Raw genomic sequence first — 27,372 nt, forward strand, 5'->3', positions numbered from 1 at the left:
ACACTTCAGAATAACTGTCCTTTTTCTGAGAATGCCAACAACCAAATCGAGCAGAGTGTGGGGAGAAGCGGCTGGTTTGTTTTTGTTTCCAAAAAGCAAATTCTTCCTGGCAATACTATTTTAGTTTCTCCCTATGGAGGGATCCATTAGTTTGAACTGCCTAAATCACCATCCTATCTGAATATTGCCTTTTATTTGGTACTGAAGCTTTAGATTACAATGGATCATGTTCCCTGAAAAACATTACAAATTAACTTTATACTTTATGAAATGTGGCTACTTTAATATCATATCTTCAGAACATGAAGCTAATCAATTTTTTAAAGAAATAGTTATTTTGCTTCCGATGCCTTGTGTACATTTCCAGAGCCTAACTAAACTTCATGGAAAAGATCTGAACTCATCCAATGAATCTGCTTTGATGCCAATAAAATGACCTTAAGAAAAATGAAAGTGCAGCAAAGCAAGCTTTTGAGAGGGCATTTTTTGAGTAAAAAAGGCATCTTGCCAATTTTAGATAAGAAGGCTAAGCACTGTCAAGATATCCCTCCTAAAAAAGCAGTCAGTAATTACCAGCCCTGAACCTAGCAGCAGGAAGTAACATTTCACAGATTTTCAAAATGCAACTTGATTAGCCTTTCAGTGTTAAAATTAAAGCTGTGAGAGCTCAGGAAAATCTGCCTGTTCAGCAAACTTCAGCTTTTGTTTGCTTAAAAACCAGGAAAAAGATTGCTTCTACTCCCACAAGCCTAAGGAGAACTTAATTAAAGACAATGGAAGAATTAAAAACAGGGCTGGTTCTAGGGGAGCAAGCAGGTATTTTGGGGCTCCTGCATGTCACTATTTGATAAAGAAAGAAACCGAGTCCAGGAGCTAGATAGATCCCTGGAAAAGCTTGGATTTTAAAATAAGAATGGCCATGCTGGGTCAGAGCAAAGGTCCATCTAGTCCAGTATCTTTCTACCAAGTTTAAGAGTTTAAAATAACAAAATTTGGCAACTGTCAGTATTTTGCTGTGATTTATAATTTCTATAAAGGATGAAGACTCTAATCTGCTGCTGGTCCACTGCTTGAAGTTGGATAACTTTGTATATATTTTTCCTTTCTGACAATCTGGGGTCCCTTGAAAATCATTTGGAAGGGCAAATGTCCCCTTTTGCTCCCCTGGTAGCACTGGGCCTGATTAAAAATAGACAAAATTAGGACAGTTTGGATTGTGCCCGTGTAACATCGACAGACCTTATGTGTCGGCTGGCAGGATTGAACTGGGGCACTCTGGAGTTAGAGGCATGAGCCTTTACTGCATGAGCTAAAAGCCTCATGGCCATTAGCAAAGGCTGTAGAGTAAGGTTCATTAATCTCTCTTGAAATGGTCTCTGTGCCACTAGATGGGATAGAGCACCACACCCAGCAGGTGTGGGTTACACCTGCATGAACTAGAGCAGCCAGAGAACAGTGAGAAGAAAAACAGGTTTCTTAACATGCTGGAGCAAAGTTTGCTGAGGGCTCTCTCCCTAGTAAATCAGCCTCTGCAGCAGAATGATATGAAATTGGAACAGGAGTGGTGCACATCCAGTCTCTATATGGGATATATAGATTGTTGCATAGAGGCATTAGCCCATAGGCACTCATCTCACTCCGCAACAGGCTGAGTGTCTGAGACACAGCCGGTTGTACTCCCACTCCTCTTCACCTTGACTGTCGGCCAGAACCGGATTCTTTGTCATTCTTTACAGCTGGGCAGAAGACTGTTTTGACTCTGTCTAGACATAACTGAGTCTCAACCTATGTGTTTCATTGTAATGCCTGCCGTGCAGTCTTTCATGGTTTGACTTTTTCAGGGAAGTTGAGAGAGAGAGAGAGCCCAGTCTGAGCACTATGTTGCATATTTTCTCACCTTTCCAAGGCAGGGATCTTGGCCAATCCAAGCAGCATTATGAAGTTTTCTGGAAAATCATCTTCTCCAGCTGCCACCCCACTTTCTGTTCATATACCATGGGCCGGATCCTGCAATCCCATACTCTCACACATGGGGTTAGGCTGTGATATACTCTCAGCCCCGAATAGGGTTCAGTACAAAGCCAATTGGTTCAGGGGAGCTATGTGAGAAATTATGACTGGTGTGCACCATCCATGTGACAGGTTCTGCACCATCCATGAGGATGGGGTTGACTTGTTCCCCCAAGTGCTCCTGTTCTGTGAGTATGGGAGCACAGGAGATGGAGCTAATCTGATGCATGAAGTGAGTCCCGAAAGTTTTCATACTGGAGTACGACTCCCTCAGCCAGATTGCAGGTAAAATTCTGGCTTAATTGAAATCAATAGCAAAATTCCCTTTGACTTCAGTGGGGCCAGGATTTCAGTGGTGCTGGAACAATTTTTGGAGTGGGGGTACTGAGCTGTGCCCCTCTTGCCCCTGTCCGTGCCCCTCACCACCCCCTAGCTGGGGCCAGGAGCAGGGCCATGGCTCCAGGAGGGGGGGATGCGGACAAGGGTAAGTTGGCAGAGGCTGACGCCACAGCTAGGAGTGGGTGAGAAGCCCCAGGTGTTGGGCAGGCAGCAGAACCCCTAGGCGTGGGGCTGTCAGCTGGGCAGGACCTTGGGGCCAGTAGCAGAGCCCCCAGGGCTGACAGCTGAGCAGGATCTTGGGCTGGCAGCGGAAACCCCAGCCATGGGGCCAGTGTCCGGGACCCCAGGTGGCAGGGGTTTGGGACCGGCATCTGGGACCCTGAGGTCGGCAGCGGAGCCTCCGGGGCTAATGGCTGAGTGGGACACCGAGCCAGCAGCGGAGACCCCGGGCATGGGGCTGGTGGCCGGGACCCTGGGCAGCAGGGGCTCAGGGCCAGCAGCCGGGATGCCGGGCACAAAACCTGGGGGTGCTGCAGCACCCCCTGCACTTCTACTTCCCACGCTTATGCAGGATTTCAGGTCTAGATCTTAGTTCTTTAGACTCTAGATTTCATTTCACTGCGGCCTGGTCTACATCTAAAAATTAGACTGACCTAGGTCCATCACTCAGGGCTGTGAAAAGTGTCATGCCCTGTGCACCATAGTTAGGTTACCCTGACCCCTGGTGTAGATGCAGCTCACTTCTCAAATAGGTGGATTAACTACAGTGATGGAAAAAACCTCTTCCTTTAATGTTGAAAGTGTCTCCCATGATACCGTGGCATAGCCTTCAGCTGATGAAGATGAAGGGAAAATGAGCCAGCCCTGATGGTACTGCCATTAATTTTTTCAGGATGGAATATGGAAATAATTGCATCGTTGTTTTTTTTTCTTTTTCTGGACAGCTGACAACATACACTCATATTAGGTATCCAGTTTCTAAGACAACCTTCCAGATAATATAAAAACACACATTATTTCCATATGTAGGTGGAAGACACAGCTTTTTCACTGCAGCAAGTTATGAATGTTGAATTAAATAGAAATCCCTTGCCTGTTGGATGTTGAATACAGATATAAGAAAATAAAGTATATCTTAAGGGAAAGAAATGCATTTTAAATATGCTCCTCTTTTATATTTTCCCATGTGTGCAGAGATGAGCCCTTGATTGACTGATCATTGACTAACAATATAATCATGTCTCCTCCTTCCAGAACCTCCCATAGACACACACAAACGCAATAGGAAGCCAGTCCTACATTCCTGGCACACCCCAACTTCCCAATCGCTTAACAGGAGTGTGGGTACACAAAGAGCGCACTATCAGACTCCCAGGGTCCTTATCTCACATCTGGACCAGTGTTCCCTCTGATTTCTCCCACACATGAATTTTTTTGTGCGCACCAATATGGAGGTAATGTGTGACACATCACCTCCAATTGGTGCACATAACAAAATTCATGGGGTGGGGTTGAGTGGTTTGGAGTGTAGGTGTTTGGAGGGGGCTCAGGGCTGGGCTCCAGCTGGGGGTGCAGGCACTGGAGTGAGGCCAGGAATGAGGGGTTTGGGGTGAAGGCTGCCCTGGGCTATAGCAGGGAGAGAGGACTCCCCCCAGCTCTCTCCCCACCATGGCAGCTCTGGGGCTGGGGCTGCAGGATAGACACCCCTCCCCCAGCTGCAGCAGGTCTGGGCCGGGGCTGAGTTGGGGCTGCCCCTACCTCAGCGGTGGCAGCTCTGGAGCTGAGTTGGGGCTGGGAGAGGGTCTCCCTAGCCATGGCAGGGCTGGGCCAGGGCTGGGTTCAGGCCGCCCCCTCCCCCGTCAGGTCTGGGGCTGAGGTGAGGCCGGGGGAGGGGCACCCCTTCCCTGGCCATGGCAGGTTGGAGGCTAGGCCGCAGTAGTTCCCAGCCGGGCAGGTTCCCTGAGTGCCTGTGCAGTGCTTAATAGGCTGCTGCATGGCCATGCAGCTAACAGGGAACTTAGATCTGGACTCCTGTTGTCTCCTGCTCTCTGACCTCCCCAACACCCATCTCAGTCCCTTCAGTTCATACATAATGCAGCTGCTAATGTCATTCTTGCTCATCATTCTGGCCACATTACATTCTTATTTGAATCCTTCCTCTCGATCCTCTTTAACAATAGCCAACTCAAGCTCTTTTGTCCTACCTTTTAAGGGCCTTCACAATACTACTTCTCCCAGTCTTGTCTCTTATTATGTTGTACTGCTTCTCCTCGCCCCTTTTCACTGCCATTGATGCCAGTCTTGAATGTTCACTTCTCTCACAAAAGCCTCTGTGCTTTCCTACACGTTTCCCTTTGTGTATGGAACAACCCTCGTATACCTAATTCTTCTCCTTCAAATCCCTCCTCAAGATGCAGATACAAGAAATCAGCAACTGGAGACAGCTGATATTGTTAATTTCTTTTTACCAGTAAATAATGGTTCAAATTTGGAAGCATCAACTTGTGTTTCTAGCTAGTCTGTGCAACCAGTTGATCTTTCTGCTACCATCTTTGCCCTCCTTCCTGTATTCCTATCCATTGTTTATTATGCTTGCCTATGGTGCCTTGTTTCAGTTTATATGGTTACCTTTTGGGGTCTGGGCTTGTCTTCCTATATGCTTGTACAGCACTAGCATAATAGGGTCCTGGTCCTGTTTGGGTCTCTGAGGACTGCAATGTAAATAATAATAATATGACCACAGAACAAGGTAGAAGAGAAACTCCCCAGATTTCGCTGTGAAAGAGCAAGTTCATTTCCTTACTTGGTGCTTCTCTTTCTTGCAACTTTTCCCACCGTAACAGGAACACCTCAACAGTCAGATTGCAGAGTCCCTTCTGCTTTTCTGTGTATAAACACATGGCGTTCTCCCACAAATATCTTCAAAGATTTCCGTATGTTTCCACACTTCGTGTTACAATTGTACGCTTAGAAATCAGTTTAGGTCACTTTCATCATGGATGTTCTTCATGTGCCAGTTGTCCTATGAGATTGTAATCTTTGTAATCTTAACACCAAGATTTGAGTCCTAGTTCTCCACTGGTTTGCACCGTGTGTAATCATTTGCACATCCGCAAACTGCAAGCAGGTGCAGAATGAAACTATTCTGCTTTGGTAGCACATCACACACATTTTCAATAGGTGTAAATGACTACACAACCTGCAAGGCAGTTAAGAAACTAGCTCTTTCTATCACAGTCAAATCACTTGTCCGCTCATTTCCCTATCAAATAGAATATCTAATACATTGTACTTAGCATATGTGTATTGTTTTCTGTCTTTATATATCTAAACGAATCTGTGTACCCCTTAGATGGCACTGACAAAAAAGAACAATAAAACAAAACAAAATACCCACGCATTTTGGGCCTTGGAGTCTCCTCTTTCCCCTACTATAACTTCAAACCCCTTCCATTTTTTATAAGCCTCTTAAAAACTAAACAAACAGCATTGGAATGGGGTTTACTCCTCACTTGCTGTGAAAAGGTTAAGATGAACCTGAGAAGCCCATGAATCAGACTGGGTATACCTGAGGGTTGGCCAGGCCTAATTAAAGATAAAGCCCAGCTGGAGGGGAAGGCAGGAGAGGAAGCTGTTTTTGTTTGTTTGTTTTGTTTCCTCATAAAGAGCTGGGTGAGCTCAGTTGGAGCAGGGAGACCCATAGGAAAGTTCCCGCTCTCTGGCAAGCAACCTGAAAGAAGGTTGAGAATGAGAGAGTGCAAACAGGCTTCTGCAGGAGTGAGCAGGAAGCCTGACTAGAGACAGGGACCCTGAGGAGCTGTAGCCAGCCTGAACCCCTACGTGAGGGGAGGAGTTGTGGGGTTGATGAAGGCATGGAAACCTATGGCTAGCCAGGACAGGCTAGAGCAGCAGAGGCATGCCTGTGTGAGATGGCTGCCAGCTGAGTCCAGCCAGGCTGAAGGTTTGCTTATGTACACATTACATTAGGACTCTGGTAAAAGACTCTGTAAAGCAGCCTGGCTGGAAGGCTGTGGCAGAAGTAGGCTGACGGGCAGTGTGTGTAAGTGTGTGAGTGCACATCTGACCACAAGGGGATGTATTAGGGCAGCAACTTTGCTACAAGCATAATATTGTGTCAGAGGCAATATTTCCACTCAAATGTTAACAGTTCAATAAAAGTTCCACTAGTCAGACAGAATTCTCATCACATTAATTTTCTCTCTTTGAAATAATTAACCTTAATCACCAAACAGAAGTGGGCTCAATCTGACTAAAATGTAAACATATGAAGGAATTTTTGTGGTTCTTAATTGTTACAGCAATTCCTCCCAAGCACCCTAAGACATTAAATTGGGCTGAATTCCTCAGTGATGTAAATTACTCACCAGATGTGCCATGTGGCAAAGAGTTGCTTTCTTCTAACATTGAAGAAGGAACTTCATTAAAATAAGGAAAACAATATTACCCCTAAAGCTCCTCTGCATTTCTCTTTGCTTCACAGCAGTGCTTCTGCCTACTCTCTTCCTGATACATTTTTAAAGAAACATTCTCACAGTATGCAAGTTAGAAACTGGATGTAAGTCTCAAAGGAATCGAACTTTCATCAATTTGGAATTCATTAGTAGTACAAAAGGAGCATCACTCCTCCCAGGGCCAGCCTACACACAGTTTTTTTGTACCACTCTGACTATATTGGTTGAGAAACTCACACATTTACAGGAATAAGTTGTACCAAGACATAGACCTTGATATTAGTCTTGAAAGTTATTCTGCTTTAATCAGTTTAGAAACAGTTAGAAATATACTTAAAATGGTACATCTCCAAAGCCTAGATGCAGTTACACCAGTATGAAGGTGCATATCTCTGTAAAGCTTATCACTGTAAATGTGTTAGTTTCTAAACCAAAACAGTAATTTAAAAACTGGGTAGCAAACCCTTTAATTATAATCAGATAAGAGAGAGTGTAGGTGGAAAAGGGGTATGGTCATTCAAAATAAGGTGTTCAAGAAGTGTCCAGGCGAAGACACAGTAGGGAAATTCATTGGTGGTGCAAGCAGTTGACTGGTGTGACATTGCACTCCATGTAATTTTATGAACATATTCTAGTGAGTGTGAATATAATGTAACTGGAATATGCTTCATGCAAAAGGTCTCTTGTAACGTATCATTACAAATCTTATTATCTACTGAGTGTGGTCATCCTATTTGTATAAATGTATCATTCTTGTCTCTGAAACTAGAAATATGAAATAGAACTCTGAGATCCTATTGTAATTATGCAAAGTGTGGGCCATTAATGGTGGTTTGGAATCTTGATGGCTCCCATCAACTAGGACAATTGGTTTTAAATGGCTCTGTTTACTTGCGAGACTTCCTGTGAGTCAGGCCAGGAAGAATGAAGGTCTGGGGGTCTCCCAGGACATGTCACCTGGTACTGGAATCCATCTTAAACCTGGCGCTTTTCCATTTAGAAGGAGGGGTGGGGACCCAAGAGACAAAAGATTCCCACCATGTGCCAAAGCTATATAAGGGGGTGGAACAGAACAAAGAAGGCTGCAGTCATGAAAAATACCCTAGCTACCACCTTAGCTGGAACAATGACTGTACCAGGGAAAGGATTGGGCCCAGACTAGGAGGGAGTCTAGTCTGTGAATGAAGCTTATTGGAACATCTCTGAGGGTGAGATTTACCTGCATTTTGTTTCCTACTGTATTAGGCTTAGACTTGTGTGTTTTTGTTTTATTTTGCTTGGTAATTTACTTTGCCCTATCTGTTATTACTTGGAACCACTTAAATCCTACTTTTTATACTTAATAAAATCACTTTTTGCTTATTATTGAACCCAAAGTTAGTGACTAATACCTGGGGGAGCAAACAGCTGTGCATATCTCTCTATCAGTGTTATAGAGGGCGGACAATTTATGAGTTTACCCTGTATAAGCTTTATACAGAGTAAAATGGATTTATTTGAGGTTTGGATCCCATTGGGAACTGGGTATATGGGTGCTAGAGACAGGAGCACTTTCTAAGCCATTTTCAGTTAAGTCTGCAGCTTTAGGGGGATGTGGTTCAGACCTTGGTCTGTGTTTGTAGCAGGCTAGCATGTCTGGCTCAACAAGACAGGGTACTGAAGTCCCAAACTGGCACGGAAAACAGGCTTAGAGGTAGTCTCAGCACATCAGGTGGCAGTCCCAAGGGGGTTTCTGTAACCCAATCTTTCACAAATAGTATCTAACAGGATAAAGTAACTCTTCTCCTCCCCACACACTTCTTAATTAGTTGTACCAAGATTATGGGAAACCTCCCTACTACTCCTGGCAGAATAAAGAAGGTACCATATGAGATTCCACGTTTGTGGGGGAGGAGCTGTTGGAACAATGAGCATTTCAACATGATGATATATGTTTTAAACACTAAATAGTCTTTTTATAAAACTTACATAATGTATGTTTAATATCATTATAAGAATCTTATTTTATAAGATGTATGTTCATATATAACTGAATTAATGTTGTTATAATTTTTAGCATGGATTTTATCCAATAATTGTCTTAATATGCTGGAAAAACAGATCTGTATAATATATTTTTACATCAGGTTAATATGTAAATATTCTTCTATTGATGTATTGTACAAAATACAAGGTTCCATAGAAATTTTTTCAATAATAGTCCTTTATATTTTAAGTAGTATAAAGGTTTTTATTTTGTAATATTTAAAATATGATTTTAATATCCCCCAAATATTTGTAACATTATTTGATATCTACTAAAATTTTGTTTAGTTTTCCCATATGTGGACTGTAAGCAAGTATTATTCCCACTTTGAGTCTCTCTAATATAGTTCTTCTTTTTGACTGCTCATGGAGGGCCCTTCCAGATGTTCAAGAAAAAGAAGGTGCTGAGATGTGCTCTTTGGCACTCAGATCACACTCCCTCTTAGTGTTTCTGGTGCTCAAGCAAAGGCGTGGGGGGCAAATCCCTTTGGAATTTGGGAAGAGATTATAGTGTAGAGACTCCATTTTTGAACACTACACTCTGATTCAGCAGCTCCTTTAACTTCTGTATGTGAGGTGGTTTGAATTTCCCAGTGGTGTGAGTTTTGGCAAATGTGTACAGTAACTGTTAATAGTGAAGCCTAGTAGACGTTAGGAGGCAGTATAAGTTTAATCTGCAGTGTGACATTAATAGACAAAGGATATTGAGCTCACAAGGTAAAGTCTGCAAGCTGAGTTCATCAAGTGTAGGCATAGAAGGGCTTATTCTTCATGACTCATCCCTTTGGGAAATAGCTTGTAGCAGCTTCTGTGCAAATTCATTGTAGAAAAGTTGAAATTGGAAAGCTGTGTGATTAACTAGTGAAAAATCAGGCTTCCCAACCTGGTATGGATGACTATGGTACATCCAGCTCCATACAGTAAGGACTCCTCCTGAATAGGGGGCTGTGCTGAGCTCCACTGGAGAGCAAAGTTCCAGAAGGAGCTTTGCTGCTGTTAACCAAGTTCAGCTTCAGCTAGGGCATCTATTCAGATAATCAATGTGCTCTGCTTGGGACCGTGGGGTGGAGTTCAGCCACTTCCCCTTTCTACCACTCCCCACCACCAAAAACCTTGCAGAGAGGCTTGTGCATGGTGCAGCGATGAAGGGGAGGGTGCCATGGGGATAGGATGGGGCAGAAAGGGACATTTGCATCCCACTCACTGAAGTAGAGGAGGTGATGTGACCCAGGTGTTTTATGTTTGATTATCTACAGTGAAGTCAGTGCAGAACGGATCAGAGAGACATGACCCTCACCCCCACAGAGCTTACATTCATATGAATCCATTACAGTGTTGCCAACTCTCATGATAGTTTGTACTTTTCTTAGAGCTCCAGCTCCTCTACTTGTGTGAGAATCTCAGCTTTCATTTAAAATAAAAATTAAAAAAAGGAAATGTTAACCCTCTTCGTTGCAGAGGAAAGTTTACAAATGCTTCAAAAGCCAAAGGGCAATTAAAAAGAACTCAAGAAATATTTTTCAATCTTATGATTCTAGGGGGCCTGGAGTCATAATTTTCCAGCCTTTGGGGTTGATAATACTGATGTAGCTACAAGGGTCTGCCTAGGCAGATACAGTGACAGGATCAGGGCTATTTTAGATGATCTATTTCTGACTCATAAACACCCAGCAGAAGTCAGCCTTAATATAGCACACTCTTAAAACAAACAAGCAAGCAAAACCATATGGCTTTCTTTGCTGGAGTATCATTGAAATGTATCATGAAAAGAGTACATTTTGCTGTGTGATTTTGGAGGAGGACAAAATGTTTATTTGGCATGAATACAATGTGATTTTAATAGTAAGATTATTTTTTTTATTCATGCTGCTGTATTAATTTCTGGTCTCCAGTGTTCTTCAGATCCACTCATGTGGAGTTTGCAAGCACAACAATACAAACATTTTTGTTTTTGTTTTAGCAACAGTGAAATGTCATAAGATGGCACAATGAAAGATTTTACAGTATTTCTTTAACTACACACTACATAGCATGGCTCAGGTTAAATACACCAAGTCAGAGGTGGAATAGAAGACCAGTGTGTTTGTATGCAATACTGTTAAGAAGGACATAGTACAATAATTCTATTTTATTAGGATATGCTTTCTGAGATTTAAGACTAAAAGGTACTAGATGAATTGCAACACTGACTGCACACATGAAATTCTGTAGCCAGAGCGCCAGCGTGGAAGGGATGCTTTTTTATAGTAATGCTGCAGATGAAAGCCAGCTCAAAGTAGGAATGTATTGTTTGCTCCATTCTACCTTTATTCTGTTTTGTAATATATTTTTCATTATTATTTTATTTATATCGTCATACAATGAAATTGCTAACATGGGACCATTCTTAAGACAGCAGCATTTAAATGTCATGACTCTTTATTGTTCAGGTTTTCTGGGTGACAATGTTGTTGTTATAATTTTGGGGATGTTAGTGTCCAATGTACACATTTAATGTACTGGACACACTGCTTTGGATGCACTTCCTTTGCCATCATCTTCCTGCCCTATGTTACTACTGGTCAGGTGCCTCCAGGCTGTGCTTCATTTTTTTGTTTTTTACTTCCAGTCCATTAAAAAAATGGCTGATGTCTCACTCATGCAACATGAAGATAGACAATCACATCCTGGACTTGTGTAATTCACCCAGTAGCTTGCCCCAAGAATAGAAGGACAAAGCTATTCTGAAGATAATGAAGAGCCAATAGACTGTCAAGGGAGAGCTGCGCTGGCAATGGCGAAAGCAAGGAAGGTGGTGGAGCCACCAAGAATGAGACAAGAACTAGGATACTTTTGTAACAAAAGGAATCGGTGGATTTATTCATTGGCGGTACGTGGAACCTTACAGGATTGAGACATTAGCTATGACTTGACTTCCTTCAAAGGAATAAGGGGCCCACCATAGTTCGCAGTTGCCTGTTATTAGGGTATTCCCTTATTCTGAAAGGAAGTAATGACCAGTGTAAAATCCTTAATACTGCTCCTATTGAAATCAATGGGGTTTTGCTCTGGATTTCAGTGGGACTCCGCTCAGACCTTTCACTTGTAATTAATTCTCAGTCTTTATTGATCTTTATTGTTAATATTGTAACACTCTAACATGTCATATGTAGAATCATGCTGTAATTAGGGTGACCAGATGTCCCAATATTTTCAGGACCATCCTGATATTAGGGGCTTTGTCTTATATACAAAACTATACTCCCCCTCCCCTCCTGAAAAAATAAAAAAGTGTCCCAGTTTTTCACAACTGCTATCTGGTCAGCCTAGCTGTATTGTATATCTTTAATTATTTTAAGACCCTGAGCTAAATTCATCCCCGATTTAAAACCAAACAATATGTCATCTAAATAATTCTAACACTACTTCCTATATGAACAAGTGGTTGGATTGAAAACATTACAATAAATTGGGATATAAGTACAATTTTCATGTGTCTCCTTATTACTGTTAATATCCCAGATTTAAATGAAGCAGGGTTTCATGCCTACCATCTAGATGACATTCATTAATTCCAGGGTCCTTGTCATTCTGAATCAAGCTCAGTGTTGAGACCCCAGAGTTCAGAAAAAGCAAGGTGACTGTCTTGTTAGAAAAATCGCTTGGGGCATGAGAGTGATTATCAACCTTTGAAGGGCAGCCTAGTTCCTCAGAGAATCTAGAAGAGTATCATGCTTAGGGCCTTACTGAACTTCTCGAGGAATTAGCCACAAATGTGCCTTTGCAAGTTTCGTAGCCAATGTAAACATCTTTCTAAGAGCTGATCAGAGCTTTCAAATCAAAACATGACAAGATATCTTAGTGCAGTTCTTGATAGAGAGTGACAGCTTCATGTTATTTGATTATTCTACTAAAGGTATTAGTTGACAAGCACACAAGGTAGAATCTGCTACCAAGGCAGAGCTTGGAAGCAATCCTGTTAAGTTTTATGAGGCATCTTCAGGCTGCTTAACCTTTTGTAGGATATTTAGGCTGGAGATGGGGGAAAGAGGTTTACATTTAGCATCCAATGCACTTATATGGACATTACCCTGGGGAAGCAAGGGAAGGTATGGATGCAACTGGCAGGGCCATGACCCATATTATTTTCCATACTGATGTTGTAGAATCTATTAACATTAAGGATCTAGGTCAAGGGCAACATTTTCAAAAATCAATGAGAGCAGCTCGGTGTTCAGCACTTTTTGAAAAATAGGCTATTTAGATGCCTACATATAGATTGAGGAACCTAGCATTAGGTTTGAAAATCTTTGCCAGAAAGCCTGAAAAAATTAATATCTGGTATATGACATTGCTTCTTTTTACTCTAAGAAGCTTTACTGTGATTAATAATACAGAATTAGAGAAAGGTGGAATCATATAGGTCTATACTCTTTACTGTCATTGTGTGTGTGTGTGTGCGGGGGCGGGAGCTGCAATCAATGACATTGCAAAGTGTGTAAATTAGTGGAGAATTGGCCCACAAATTAGATCTGGCAAACAGTAGTAATGCTCTCCTGAGTTGTCCCAAAGTTCATCTCCAGAATGTAATTTTTGCTGTTTTGTATTTGGAGATAAATGGAGAGGCCTTGAAAGAGAAATCTTACTTCCATATAATTTTGAGAAATATAAACTTCAATAAATTAGACTATTTCTAAAGATGAAAGCTACTTAACATGTTTTTTTCTGTCCAGCCATTTAAACATTTCCAAACTAAATACCACATTTCTGTAACTCTTTTCCAAGATCAAGCTTCAGTTCAACTTTCTTCTTGCCTTCTTCAGTAAGAGCCACTGCTGCCTTATTGCCTATAAAAATCCATGGTATGGGAGTTCTTTTAGTTGCTGCAATCTCGATTATGTGCCAACAAGACTCTTTTAGTGTATGTTAGTATCAGAGAAATATTTCTCTCCTGCCAATGAAAATTTGAAGAACTAAGTCTAATTCTTCAAATTAGTCTAGTGTTCAGTGAACCAATGCAGTTGAAAGAAAACTATAGATGAATTCCAGAAGTGAGAGATTGTTTTCAGAGCATTAGATTTCCTTAATGTGTATATATAACCTTACATCCATCTTTGGGTTCTAAGTAGAGCGTTTTTTTGTTTTGATTTGTTTTTTTGGTGGTGGTGATCTCCCTCACCATTAAACACACAGCTGCATGTACAATACTTGGGTAAGATCATGGAAACATACTGTTTAATAAATACTTTATGTAGGGATGATTTTCCTTTATCTCTTTCAAGCAACAGCGAAGAGAGAAAACTGCAATGTGCTAGAGAGTTTTCCATTTCATAGGCTTGCTTGCTATATTACTTAAGGAGATTACTTCTATAACCAGAGTGCTACATCAGTTCCTCACATATAATCATGCCTAGGAGATGTGTCTGACTGAATTTCTTTATCAAATTGTGTGTGTCTCTGCCTTTACACTGACCTTCCACAAGAACTAATCTGTATCAAGTTAAGACAGGGTCCCGCAGGGTCAAAAAGAATCTCCTGTGTTTTAGGTTGTTTTTGAAAACTACATGAAAGATACATTAAGGACTACATTCTACAATAGACTTGGAAGGACCTAAGCAAACGTTATGTCCTTCAGGTGACTTTTTTTTTTTTGGGGTGGAGGGAATGGTTAGAGAGAGGAAGTTCTTCCCAAAAAGTATTGAAACTGACACTTTAGTCAAAACTGAGTTTAAAATAGAGGAACACAAGCAATAAATTATCCCTTTAACATATTGGAATAACTTACAAGAGAAGATCTTGTGACTGTTCACAGAAAAAATAGAGTAATTGGCCTGAGTAACCACTTGGTGTCATCTAGGAGCTACAAAATTCAGCTAAAAGGCATTTATAAAACCTTGTCTCTTAAAGAAAGCGATTTAGACATAACAAGTCCAGAGAGTTTGACACATTTTTATTCTTAAGGGTTTTTTCTTCAGTTCTCTACAAAACTTTGCTAGTTTTTTTTTTCCTAGGGTCATGCATCATCTGTTTAAAGAAATTTTCTGACAGAATACTTGAGCTGATCTCTCTTCCTCCTTGACTGAAACAGAGAGCTGCAAATGTCACTAGAAATTGAACCATATTCATCCCTGGTGTGACTGCATTAATTTCAATGGAGTTACATAGAGATTAATTTGACTCAAAGTCTTTCTCAGTATTATACATGAAAACATGTGGGACGGTTTTTTTTAGATGTTTGACCATTGGTTTTACTTGTAAGATCATTTAGCTGAGTTATGCTGACTTTGCCGTTTGTTTTTTCTGTCAATATCAAAACTTTACACAGACCCTTAAATGGGAATTTAACTCTATTTTTCCGCAGTTCTTAAGAAAGCAGAAAAAGATTCCCTCTGGACCAGAGATTTGTGTCAGCAGAAGTTTCAGTTTTGCTGACAGATACTGACTAGAAGAAAATATACCCTCACCTCTACTGCTGAGCATGGTTCACTCATTGTGAATCAGTCTGAAAAGGGATTGAAATGTGATCCAATCCTGAAAGAAAAAAGGGAACTTTTTAAGCTAATCCTGATTCTGTAACACTGAACAGCTATGAATAGTGGAGCAAAAATGACTTTAACCCAGCTCTAGAGCAGAATAATTTTGTCATCCGTTATCACTGGTTGTTAATGAGATAAAGGGCGTCAAAGCATACCTGTGGGCATTTCCTGAGGCCTTTATAAAAGGATGGGTTCCAGGTTGCAATCTGCTATGCCCTTTTAGAAAGGAGAGCCACATTTTTTTTGGTACCAGTATGTCACAGGTGGGGCTGTTCCTGTGGAGTCAAGCAGGGCCGGCTCTAGGTTTTTTGCCGCCCCAAGCAAAAACAAACAAACAAACAAAAAACCCTCCCTGAATGCCGCCCCAGGAATTGTGCCTCCCCAAGCACTCCTTGCCTTAGTTCCCAAGTCATGGCTGCCTCCTTGCAGCAGGATGGCTAACAAATCTCAGAATGTGTGTGTTTAAAGGCACATACATCCTGACAAAACTCAAAGGCAGGTGCATAGTTGCAGCACTTCAGGCAAGGCCCTGACCTGGCCCTGGGGTTCTGGGCTGGCATTGAGCTGCTCTTCCTCAAACCCAGCCTCACCCTGCACTGCCCCTGCAAGGACACAGACATGCCTGTTGGCTCCTGACTGGTCAGTGTCTCCACCAGCCTCTGAAAGACTGTCTCTTTAGCAGTGGTCTGAGTGGCTTTTCCTTGAGCAGCAGGGGAAGAGTCAGGGTGCCCTAGTAGGGGGCAGAGAAGGCAGATAGACTCCATCACATAGTGCAGAGGTTTTCGAATTGTGGGGCACCCTCTCCTCAAGGAATATTTGAATGGGTGAACAACAATGCCAGGCAGATCAGACCAGCCATAAAAAGTGGGACTTGGGGAGGGACCATCCCCTCCACCCCCGACTCACCTCAGCAGCCCCCACCCCCCCAGCCATGGGTCAGTGTCTGATTTCTGCTTCTGGCAGGCTCCGCCTCCAGAGACCATCACACACACCTTTCCCCACCTTGAAAACCGGAGCGGGGAGGGCTCTGCCCTAACGCTGCAGCCAGCCTGCAAGGCAGATGCAGCCATCTGCTGAGGTAATTTAATTTAATTTAATTTGAGATAATTTAATTAAAGTTGTGTTAAGTCTATGAGTAGGCTGTCAAGCATGTGTCGATTTTTGTCTGGGCACGGGGGAGGGGGGCGTAACCAAAAATTGTAACTCAAAGGCGGGGACTCAGCTCAGAAAGTTTGAAAATCAGTATAATTCCCCCTGCCCAAAATAGTTACGCCAGTACAACACCTCATGTGGATGCAGTTATGCTGGTATAAAGCTGCCTTATCCTGGTACCGCTTATTTCCCTTCCAGTATGGGAATAGCTATACTGTTCTAAAGCATCTTTGTACTGATATAACTGTACTCACATTTGGGGGTTGTAGAAAATTAAAGCAATCCAATTTATGTCTGTAGACAAGTCCTAAAAAGTGGATGTCGGTGGAGGGCATGGAAATCTCAGCTGAACGAAAGCTGTGTTCACCACCGGCAGTTTTACAAACAGCCTTCTGTTTGTATATGTGTGTCTGATGCTTTTATCAAATACAGCCATGATCCAAAGTCGTGCAGGAGAAAGGCAAGACCAAAGCAATTCTGCACAAAATATACAACTCAGAACTGTGGAATGAAAATGAATAAGGACTAAATTCCTTTAGAGGAAAGGGAGCTCTTTAATATTTACTCACTGATACAGCATGGCTTAAGCTCTAGTAGAGGAGTCAAATGCTTTATTTGATCATTGTCTACTTTCTTTTGTGAAGGAAATATGGTTTCAAGAATTCTGTCTCTTGTGTCAAACTTCACAGGGACTAGATTGATGAAACTTGAAGGAACCTTCAGTGTGCCAGCGACTAAAGCTGGGTATTTTATGTGGATGGTGCAAAAATGCTGTCATTTCTCTTCACTCTTTGGATGAATTCCAGCTATGTCTAGTTAAAAATACTGCTGACCTGCAAACCCCCCCCGGGAAACACCTGTTCCTGCTGGAGCAGCTATCTCTTACCACCCTTCCCTACTTCCTGCTGGACCAATTCCTTGTTACCACCGCCCCAGGCTCCTTCCCATTGGATTGGCTTCCCCTGGGCTCTTGGTTTTCCCTCTCTGATCTGTCCCACTGGGCCATCCTCATGTGGCTACTTCTCTTTGATCCTGGCTCCCCCTCCTGGCAGGCCCACATCATTACCATGCAATTCACAATATTTTTCCACAGCGTGTCCATGAAATTGGAGAATATTTGCTGTGAAAAATACTTTGCCTCTGTGTCTGTAGGTTCCTGCACCTGAAATATATTTACAACGGGCTGCAAGTTTGGGCTGTTTTGTCATCTGAAACTTTCACAGATTCCACCTTGCATAAAACCTATAAAAATGAAGAGCATGTACAGAGCATATAAATTAAGAGGAGAACACATTGGGTTTAAATTCAAGGATTTTGCACTTACTTGGTCATTCTCACGAGTATGCTGAGAGACCCATTGTGAAGCACTGTCATTTGTATTTCCATCTTTATGCACAATTTCCCCAAGCAAATATGATCCCAGTGGTTTCTAACAGCTGCTCAAGCAAGATAGAGCTGAGACTGAAAGGGTCCGGAGAAGGGTACAGAAAATGGTTAGTGGTGTGGCAGGATATCCATAGGAACATGGAGTGATTGAAAAGACTGGGATAATTTAGTGTGAAAGGTGAATCAGAAGGATTTGATAGAGGTGAGAAGATTATAAAGGGCTTAGTAAGAACTGCTTAGTATCTTCCTTTTAACCCTATCTGAAAATAGAAAACTAAGAGGACAAGATGAAATTAAAGCACATGACATTTTAACAAATATAGGGATTCTTCCCCACCCCCCAGAGTATAATCATTTGGTGGCATTTACTGCTGCAAGAGGTCATTGAAACAAATAAATCTCTGTTCCACCCCTACCTCCCCCCAAATAGCACTGAACAAATTAGTTAGGTGGAATTATAGCATTTTCATTATCTTCTGAAGAATTCTATATTGGCTGCTAACTGGGAAGAAAACACTGGCCTAGATAGAACTACTATTTGTCTGATCCAGTGCAGAAACTTTTCTGATCTTATGTTTTATTCTAAAAGAGGCTAATTTCATCTGCTGGAACCAAGGTATCTGCTGGAATTAAACATGATTATTGAGGTTCATGTCCCAAGAAGCACCAGTTAACTGTCCCCTTGTTTCTCTTAGGTAGTTTGTAGAACATCTTTGAGTAGGTCAAATATACCTTAAGAAACAAGGACCACCAATATGAGCAAGGCAAGGTATAAAGTATAAGAAAGAAATTAAATTAAGGGCAAGATTTTTTTAGAAACTGGATTCTCTTTCTGCACCTGCAATTATTTATTGCTTGAATGCCTAAAATGGTGCTAAATATGATTGTACTTGCCCATGCTTCCAGTTCAAAATATGCTCAGAACAACTTCAATAGCAGCCATTGCTGACACTCATTGCCAGTATTGTTTTCTGTTTTTGTAATTAGGCCCTAAGGAGAGGTAGTTAAAAGATTATCTACAACCTCTTCTGATCTGGATTCTTGGTCAAAAGAGGATAGAGTAGGGGGTCCTCGCCCATTATGTGTCTTTCTTACAGGCCTGTGGACAATAGAGACAGAGGAAACACCTAATAACTATGGACAAAAACCAATTTTCAGTGAAAAAGGTGACATGTCCTTTCAGAGCAGATTTCGGGGGCTTTGTAGTGGGTCTGTTTCTTATTAGAGGAGAAAGTGGTGAAACAGACTGGGCTAGTCTACACTGGCAATGCTAAAGTACTGCAACTTGCTGCACTTAGGGGGGTGTTTTTTCACCCCCCCTGAGCGAGAAAGTTGCAGCACTGTTAATTGCTAGTGTAGACAAGCCCTCGGGGTATTTTCTCATAATCTATTTTTATTCAGAAGATCCACACAATTCATGTTTACCCTGACCAGAGATGGAAACAACAGCAAAACTACAAAGAATTCGACTTGCAGAAACTCCAGCTAACATTTCATTGGTTTTGTCTTTGCTGAGAGAGAGATGTGTGTCCTTAATTTAAAATAGCTAATTTGAGGTAACATCCTAGTAAAGACAATGCAGTTTGTCAAGTATCAGAGGGGTAGCCGTGTTAGTCTGGATCTGTAAAAGCAGCAAAGAGTCCTGGTGCACAATGCAGTTTGTAGTTTTCATGAGTTAGCACAGGGGTAGGCAACCTATGGCACGCATGCCACAGGTGGCACTCAAACTGCTTTTCTGTGTCACTCACACTGCCCAGGTCCTGGCCACCGGTCCGTGGGGCTCTGCATTTCAATTTAATTTTAAATGAAGCTTCTTAAATATTTTAAAAACCTTATTTACTTTACATACAACAATAGTTTAGTTATATATTATAGACTTATAGAAAGAGATCTTCTAAAAATGTTAAAATGTATTACTGGCACGCAAAACCTTAAATTAGAGTGAATAAATGAAGACACGGCACACCACTTCTGAAAGGTTGCCGACCCCTGAGTTAGCAGGTTGAGTCAAAGCCAATGATCTTCATGTCAACCTACTAATTTGTGTGAAAATTACAAACTGCCCTGTCTTCACTAGGATTTTACCTTGAGTTAGTTAACTCATTAGCTAACATGAGTTAAGAACACAACTTTTTTTTTTATACAGCGTGGACAAGGCCACTGTAACAAGAAAAGCTGCTCCTAATCTGATCCTTGGTTTCTGTCCTGCAATCAGCCCATTAGCTGTTCCGCTACACTCTTGCCTGAGGACATCCCTGTTTCAGAGTCACCTGGCTTTTATTAGTCTCAGTAGGAAGCACAGACTAGGTCAGATGCACTTAGGCATTTGCCCTCCTTTTCTGTTGCAGAGCAGATGCATAAAGGAACTTCTCAAAAGGAGTCTGCTATAACTAGTGTCGAGTCTAAGGGGCTGTTTGGTTGTGATGTAGACATTCGGGCTCTGGGAACCTCCCACCTCACAGAGTAATTTACTATTTACACTGACAGAGTGGTATAAAGAAGCTTTAGTGAAAATGAGAATCTGACCCTTAATGTGGACAGGCTGCTAGCTGCCAATGGCCTTTTAAGGACCAAGTTGGTCAGACCTGAGCAGGATTAGATGACACAGTGCTTAACACACTGGCAGCTGCTTATCTGTCTAATCTTAGGTTTTGTATGTATCTGAGTACCTCACAATCTTTAATATATTTACCTTCACCACACCCGTGTGAAAGGGATCTGAGGGTCACAGTGGCTCACAAATTAAATATGAGTCAACAGTGTAACACTGTTGCAAAAAAAAGCAAACATTCTGGAATGTATTAGCAGGAGTGTTGTAAGCAAGCCACAAGAATGAATTATTCTTCTCTACTCTGCTCTGATTAGGCCTCAGCTGGAGTATTGTGTCCAGTTCTGGGAGCCACATTTCAGGAAAGATGTGGACAAATTGGAGAAAGTCGAGAGAAGAGCAACAAAAATGATTAAAGGTCTAGAAAACGTGACCTATGAGGAAAGATTGAAAAAATTGGGTTGTTTAGTTTGGAGACCAGAAGACTGAGGGTGGACATGGTAACAGTTTTCTAGTACATAAAAGGTTGTTAAAAAATATTCTTGTTAACCTCTGAGAATAGGACAAGAAGCAATGGGCTTAAAGTTGGACATTAGGAAAAACTTCCTGTCAGGGTTGTTAAAAACACTGGAATAAATTGCGTAGGGAGGTTGCAGAATCTCTGTTATTGGAGATTGGACAAACACCTGTCAGGGATGGTCTAGATAATATTTAGTCCTGCCTTGTGTGCAGAGAACAGGACAAGAAGAGCTCTTCCAGTACAATGATTCTATGATTGTGGAAAACTTTTGCAAAATTTTGCTAGTGTAGGAAAGGCTTAAGCTTACCCCTTTTTATGAGGAGTTTTATATCACACAAAAATGCACAATACATAACAATATATAAAAATTCAACCAGATGCGTTTCATTACTACCATTGCCATTACAACAAAGATTATTAAAAAGATTTAAAGTATGTTTTTAATTCATCAAATGAAAAAGGTAAAAAAAAAAGGGCACATTTTAACTTAGTTAATTTAAGCTTTTGGATGAGTTAAAACAGTTAAAATATACACCGACGTCCTCATTAATACAAATTTGAAATAAGATAAGAATTCCTTAGGTTCTACAAAAGGAGAATGAAGGCAGAAAAATGACAAACTGATATATGAAATGCAATATATGAGATGTGACTGATAAATTATCTTCTGATATTTTAATGAGTTTCAGTTAAAGAAGTTGGCAATATGATGATTTGTTGAGATTTTAATAAAGTAAATTGAAAACTGAAAGGTGATCTGAATGAAAGAATCCTTATGAAGAGTTTGAACATTTAGAGGAACACTAACCACACACACACACACACACACACACACACACACACACACTATATATATAATTGAAAAGCCTACATAGGTACAATAGCAGCTCTCTGTTCATCTGAACTTTGATCACAATTCTTAAGACTTCCCCTATTCGGGGGGGAGGAGAGGAGGGGAAGAAGTGCTCCTGGTACATACTTGTACCAGATATAATTTGAGTCCCTTCTTCCAACCCCATGGGTTAAATATTTAAAAGCTAGATTCAGTAAGTGCACACACAAACATTTGCACATGCATTTTTAAGTACTAAAACTTACAGGCAAAGGTAATAGAATTAAAAGCACAAATCTATTTAAACAAATTGGATCTTCATGATTAAGACCCACTTTGCATTTGCCATATAGCTAAATGGTTCAAGCCTGGATATTTTCCAAGAGTAACAATGTTGGACTCTAATGTTGTGTTGTCTGCAATAAAAGAGGAAACAATTTTCTTTTCCTGCATCTTAAGATAGCGACTTTAGAGAAAATGAGAAAGTTATTACCATAGCAGTGTAGGCATTTGTAAAGAAAATACAATTGCTGCAGTATTTGTTTGGACTAGTTGAGTGTAACTGAGACATATCTTTAGAGACAAAGAAACTGCATCATATTGTTCAATATCTGAAAATTACTCTGATTTACTCAGCTCCAAAAGGTAAACAAGACTGGGTCATTATTGTTATAATCATAGTGGTATTTGGTATTATAAGAAAGCACACTACAGAAGATAATTGATATCCATGTGGTACTGAAGACTCTCTGAAACTAATGTTGCTCAGCATAAATTAGGTATAGCATCATGTAAGAGAATGTCTGAACAGTCTTCTACTCTTTTGTTGTCTCACTACAGTGATGGGGAGGTCCTCTCAGGTTAAAAATATATGTCCAATTCAACTGCTGCCGAAGAGGGTCACTAGCTAAGTAGTTGGTCTGAGATTCCAGAGTCTTGAAGGAGGCGTCTGCTTCCTTTCCCCTACAAAATGGTTTGGAAGACGATCCTGTTTTTCTTCAGTGACAGGGATACAGTGAATGAGGTATGGATGAACTGAAATATGTCTTTCGTGGGAGGGGGAAAGGATTAGAAATCATCAACATGCTGTGGGGTACTGAACAATATGCTACGTTTTCCAAGTGAAAAGAGGAAATCTCTGAAGTTGGGATTGCTTAGTATGTGCCCCAGTACCTGTGTTTGGCTCAGGATAGTAATGCAAGTACACAAGCATCCACAAATCCTTGCCTCTCAGGACCTTTTTAAAAAACAAACAAACAAACAAACAGTTCCTCTATGTGAATTGAGTTTGCATTGATTAGTGAAAAATCTTTAATGAAAGCAAACTTGACATCATTTCCATTGATAATAAACCTATTAAAAAAAAGAAGCTATCTTTTGAGACTAATGATTGAGAGTGTTTATCAAGAAAGTGCTCATGTACTGAATTTAGAATAAGGCTTCCAAGAGATTAATAATTTGGTGCTTAATGCCAAATTGGAGCAACATTGCAAGCTATTTACGTATGGGCATAACCACGCCTTTGTACATAATTATGTGGAAATGTTTCCTCGTGAATGAATAGCCAAATACAATGATCTCCAAGAGCCATTAAAATTTCAAATTGCCAAGGAGCTATCTGTTATCAACAAAATAATTTATGCCAAACATCACAAATAATAGCCTTACACAAAATTTGCTTTGACCATTTCACACTTTCAGTTGAAGTCAGTAGAAGCCTTCCTATTGCCTTCTGAAGGCTTTGGATCAGGCTTTACATACTTAAATTCCTTCAGAACACTTGGATGAATATCATTTGGCGACTTGTTACTGTTCAGTTTATCGTTTTGTTGCAACACCTCCTGAATACTTCAGTCTCAGACAGTCCCTCATCCTAATGAACTGAAAAGAGTAGGTTTGTGATGAATACTCCCAACATTCTCTGTGGTGAAGACTAACAGTGTTGCCAACTCTTGTGTTTTAAGTACAAGTCTCAAGATAATCGCGCTTAAAGTCCAAGTTGCTGGAATTGGTAAATACATGAGAATCTCCGCTTATGTTTTTTGTTTTTAAGGAAAATATATATACCTCATTGTTAGAGAAAAGTGTGAAAATATAACCTGAGTGTACCATAAAGGCTTAAACACCAAAAGGCAAATAAAAAGACCCAAATGTATTTTTGTTTTTTAAAATCTCATTATTTTTTAAACCAATCTTGATTCTTTGGGGAATGACTCAAAATTTGTTTACTGTCTGGGGTAATAGAAGAGCTCTGTGTGAGCTCAAAAGCTTGTCTTTCTCACCAACAGAAGTCGAGCCAATAAAAGATATTACCTCACCCACCATGTCTCCCTAATATCCTGGGACCAACATGGCTACACCAACACTGCATACATCTTCATATGAATGCAGATAGATTATATAGATAGATAGATAGATTCTATGCATGGAATGCATTAGCAGAAAATGTGTGTGTGTATGCATTGATTTAGAGTTAGATGGTATTTAACATGAAAGGAGGCAAAATAGAATTGTGATCAATGGGCTAAATCTTGAGGAGGTCCTTTATTCAGTTTTTAGGGGAACTCCTACAGTTTAGGGGAAGAGTTTCAGTCCCTCAGGAACCACACATGGAGTGTCCTTTCTCTGCACTTGAGTGGCAGAAAATGAGGAAGAACTGAGAGGAGGTAGCAGTTGCCTCTACAAAACCATGTCCCCACATGCCCTGAACTCAGTGAAGGACCCTCCACTTGTGTAAGAAGGTAAAGGAGCTGAGTCCAGCAGTGACAAGGTCAGTGAGACTTCCCCCATGACCAGCATTAAATCTGCAGATAAGTATCAGGGTGTCCGTTATTTTTCTATTCTCCGCCATGTGGGAGGGGGGAAGAGTCATGCTGTCAGATTGCCAGGGTCTGAAAGGGCAGGAGTCTTGGAGTTGTGCTCAGAAGCACAAGGTCTCTGCACAGATGGTTCTGTGCCTCTGCCATATTCAATACTATGTATCATTGAACCTTTTCTCATTCTGCAGTGAGAAGAGACATTCCTGGCCTGTCCCTTCCCAGCTTCATAATCCAGGAGGAAACATCTGTATCGAGCCTCAGAAACCCCTTCCTCTGCCCCACTACACTCCCTGGTCTCTTCCCATTTTTTTCTCATGGGGGTGAGGGCAATCTTGTCTGTGTTAGGACCTTAGACTTTGGCCCACAGTAAACTGTTGGGAATTAGACATGAATCAGGCTTGCGTATTGACACTAGAGTTTTATTTTATGCTCTGTATTTCAGCACTGGGTGTTTCATCCTCCTATGACAAAGTTACATATTTTCAGCCAAAGAATTTACTGGATGCAAGACATTCTAGGAAGATACTAAGGGAAAGTAATCTCTACCTTTCCATCACAAGGATGCTAAAAGAACAGTGGACATTTATAATAATGTGATAGCTACTGTGTTAACTCCATTCGTGCCCTAGTTTGATTTTGTTCTACACAGTGTAAACAGTGCTGGTGTAGGCCCATGCATTTGGGGCAAGACTAAACCTACAGCAAGCTTTTCATTTTTGGTATAACTGAATGCAAATGCTGTGCTGGGGGCAATAGAGGCAGATTTGGTATGGTCTCACTGGTATAGCAGTGGTTTCAGGCATCCCAGCCAATGACAGGAGAATTCTAGGCTCATGTGTGGTGTGTTCCCCCAGATTGGTTTTGGCACGAATGCATGTAGCTGTAGTCTGTCTTTTCAAGAAGCTTTTCAGAAGGATGGCCTGGACTCCCATGTACAGGAGATACACGGCTGTGTGCTTTTGTTATAAGGGGATATGCAGTGTCTGATTAATTTAATTTACTGACCAGAGATTGGCTAAAATTGAACCGCTGCATAAATGAGATTATGCAGATTGGTTCAGGCAGGAAATGTGAAGAAAGTGTCATTTCCCTAGGCCTTCTGAATTGTAATGAGGAGCTGCTTCTCCGGACCAGCATAGTGTGATCATTGACCTAAGGCTGAGTTGAGGACATCTGGAGTCAACTATGGTAAGGGCTGTTACTTTACGATGTTAAGAATGCCCCCCAGACTGTGGTATTCCCTGGTGGTAACCATGATCCATATCTTTGTGATTTGCTGGTAGGACTGCTGTAATGTGCTATATGCTGGGCAACCTTAGTAAGAGATCTGCTGCCTGCAGCTGGTTCAGAATACAGTGTCTGATTGTTGCAGGGGGCGATTAACAGAGGTCAGTCTGACTGCTCACTGTCTTGCTATCTAGCTCAGCTGCCTGTTAGCCCAAGTATCAAGGTTAAAGTTTTTAATTTTAATATTTAAAGCTCCAAATGGATTCTATCCCAAGTGTCTTTCTGAACTTCTGATGCCCTGTATTCCATCCCAGCCTCAAAAGTCAGAGGGAAAGACAGCTTTTTGACCTGAGGGCTTTTAGTGATGGACTAAGCAGAGGTTGTACTTTTGCCTGTGGAGCTCTAGGTCTGCGGGAATGCCTTCCTTCCAGAAATGAGAACAATCATACATTTGGTATTTCTAAGAGGTCTATACACCAGCATTCAGAAATGTGAGAACCCCTGCACTGTAAGTGTTTTAACTGTTTCTAGATATGCTCTGACTGAAATGTGCACTTGTGCGTTGCACACTGATTGTGTGAACCCTGCTGGCGCTCACTAAAAGTTCTCTAGTGTGCACTGACTCAGTCCTGTTTCACAGACAGTTGGTGCATGACACACTGGAACAAACTAGAATTTACACCCCCATTGGTGCACACTTATGCAGCATGTAGATAAGCTCTTAGCTCAGGCAGAACACCCATTACATTCAGTAGGAGTTTGATGGGCTCCAGAATCCGTCATTTAGTTCATACTGTCTATTTTGATCTACCCATCAACAGGATTCATACTGTAAAGGCGACAATATTTATTCAGGCATTCTGTATTTTAACATCAAAAGCACGGGATAGAATTTAATACACACAGATTATTTGGATATTTTATTTTCATCCATAAAGTTCTACAAATGAGCAAATAAAGGAAGTAAAGAACACTACACTTAAAATGAATTGTGTTAACTTTGGCAAACACTCTGTTGCTGAGTTCATTGCAGTAGCATTTGCAAAAATTATACTAGATTTTCAGTCCTATGAGCTTTATATTAAAAGTAAATTATCACCATTAAGCTACAAAGGAATTGCCACAGAGCATAAATTTGAAACAACAGCTACAATAAGTTACTTTCATAGCTCAGATAACATGTTATCTAAAGTAAAACTAAATAGCTATTTAAAAGAATTCCTCAGTGTGACTGCTAGTGTTGCAAATACTATATTTCTATTTTATAAACTGGTGGCTTATCATCTTTGAAGGCATGCTGGAGAGTGTTAGTTTATTCTATCATTTAGATCAGCTTTAGGCAATTATATATGTAAACATAATGACATTCTTACTCTTTTTTAAATGGATTGATCTCAAATCTGTGATGAATGAAACTGCAATGTGTTTTCCTGAAATCTTGTTTGAATTGAATTAATCCAATATTAATTTATTTTACATGTGCCAGAAGCATCATCCTATTATTAATAAGTTGAAACAGACAGCAGG

The 27,372-nt window shown here is 41.0% G+C and overlaps 1 long non-coding RNA gene across 1 annotated transcript in view; it reads left to right on the forward strand.

Annotated features, from left to right (window-relative positions):
- Positions 1–26,990, forward strand: part of LOC120369182 — a 78,514-nt gene extending 51,524 nt beyond the window's left edge. Inside the window, exons 5-8 of the long non-coding RNA XR_005582989.1 lie at positions 22,640–22,823; positions 23,764–23,810; positions 24,352–25,806; positions 25,902–26,990. This is a non-coding gene — a long non-coding RNA (uncharacterized LOC120369182). The remainder of the gene's footprint in view (positions 1–22,639; positions 22,824–23,763; positions 23,811–24,351; positions 25,807–25,901) is intronic.
- The last annotated feature ends 382 nt before the right edge of the window (positions 26,991–27,372 follow it).

This window comes from Mauremys reevesii, linkage group 7, assembly GCF_016161935.1.
Source record: "Mauremys reevesii isolate NIE-2019 linkage group 7, ASM1616193v1, whole genome shotgun sequence".
NCBI classification, from domain to species: Eukaryota; Metazoa; Chordata; order Testudines; family Geoemydidae; genus Mauremys; species Mauremys reevesii.